Here is a 2217-nt window from a genome sequence, read left to right on the forward strand (position 1 = left end):
CAAGAGCAAAACCCTGACTTCACTCATACCGTCACTAGTACCGCCAACGCCGATTTCACACCTCCATTCTCTCCATTCGCAAGCTCCGAGATCCCGGGAAAGTCGCGGGGGACTTAGGGCATCATCATTCTCTCAATCTGTTTTACCCAAGAAAAATCTAATTCAACACCATATACCTCTCGAGTGGGGTCTCAAAGAGCGCAACCGTCAATTCAACACCATATACCTCTCGAGTGGGGTCCCAAAGGGCGAAACCGTTACCTCTCGAGTGGGGTCCCAAAGGGCGAAACCGTTACCTCTCGAGTGGGGTCCCAAAGGGCGTAACCGTCCTCTGCTACCATCTACTGATAGAGCGTTCCGTCCTAATAAATTGCATGTATTCGGACGCTCTTGGGTCGATGAATCTTTTGACCAAGTGGGGCTCTCTTCACCCGAGATTAGTCAATTTAATCAAATCAATAATCAATAACGAACATAAGCAATGCCCTGATCAACATAACACTTCACAATTAATCCAGAAAACATTTCGGCGAACCATGACCTTTCGGCCATGAATAACCACACCAGTTCATTCAAAGTTAATGAATTTATTTCCCTATATTAACAAAGCTAGCACGATATAAATGTGTCTCAACACCAAATGATATATGTAAATGAACATTAATAGCTGTCCATAACGGCGAAAAAGATGCAATCCATGCAGCATTTGAATAACAATGCATTCGATGATAGCAACGCAAACCACTAAAACTATAATCTGTAATGGGCTAATTGCATACATTAGTCAGCATAACAAGGTCTCAAATTGCATCGTGCAACAAATGAATCCTCATCTAACCTCAAGTTAGCATCTGCATGTGGGATTTCATGCAAAAACAATTTAGCAACATTGATTTGGAAAACTCCTAACTAGGGCTCTTATCAAAAATCAGCAGTTGGTTACCTAAAAAGAAACACAATGCTATTGTACATTTTCCTTTCATATTTACCAAATTCAATCAGCATTCAAGGAAGTCTTTGTCTCACAGGTACCGGTTTCGATCAGCATGGGACGGGGGCAAAGGGGCAGGGTGGACGGGGCAATTAAGATAAAAGGACAAAACTACTACTTTATGCAAAGGGGCAAATCGAAGTTAAAGTCTCTAGGGCGAGAATTACTTAAAGTCTCTTTCTCTCGATTAGAGAAAGCATCAAAGTCTCATTCAAAATGGCGTCGAACATCAATTGGCATCGTAGAAGATGGCAAATGACGAGGTCGGCAAGATGGGCCATAATGGCTGCAATGGGCAATAATGTCCTCAATGGGTGCAGTGGGTAAATGGCCGCTTTCTTCTTGTGCACCAGGTTTAAATAAACAACAGTTCAAATCCAGTAAGGTCTTCCATTGGAGGGTTCATAGGTTGGCTTCAAATTGTCCAATCAAAAACAACAATTCACAAGCTTCTACCTAGGCATACATTATCCTTGGAGTCGGAACGTAAGTTGCAACATATTTTACCAATTAACTCACTTTCAGAGCTTCCATTGTCTGCACCTGCAGATTGACCTTGGAGCAAAGAAGAAGATGCCAGGCTGGCACGAAACCTTAAAGATAAGCATGTGAACCGATCTCACTGGAAAAAGTACAGCTTCAAGCAAGAATACACGTTTTATTAGCACATTAGAAAAACACGAGCATCTAAACCGTGAGACAAGGCAGAAGCCTCCACTAAAGTTATGCTAAGTTAAAACATTTCAAACAAGCAAATCATGGCACACGTTTACGGTTATGTCAGATTAGTACAATTCTAATACATCTGAGGGCACATTTGTCCCCGTACAATCTTTATTAGTTCGGTTAAAGTCACACTTGATTATTGCGGCACTACGTTTCTGCGCTAATAAATGTAAAACCTTCGTTTCTGCGTCATCAGGCACCACAGTATCAGGCAGCAGTGTCCATATCGACAGGATCTTCTTCTTTCATATTTGCACTTACCTCTTTAGAGTTTTCATAATAATCAGATTCGTTCATGATGGTCATTTTTAGAGCACAGGGCAAAGAAGGCCGTATGTAATATAATTTTCCCGAAGTTTATGTCGCTTGTCGAAAAAGGCCTAGTAGCATTACATTATAAAGATAAATTACTTTGACATCACCACCATTTTGCGACGTATTTCGATCAGCATTAAAACTGCTTCTTACTGAGCAGTGGGTAAAAATCATTTCAACTCGTT

The sequence above is a fragment of the Pleurodeles waltl genome, chromosome 2_2 (genome assembly GCF_031143425.1).
Source record: "Pleurodeles waltl isolate 20211129_DDA chromosome 2_2, aPleWal1.hap1.20221129, whole genome shotgun sequence".
NCBI classification, from domain to species: domain Eukaryota; kingdom Metazoa; phylum Chordata; class Amphibia; order Caudata; family Salamandridae; genus Pleurodeles; species Pleurodeles waltl.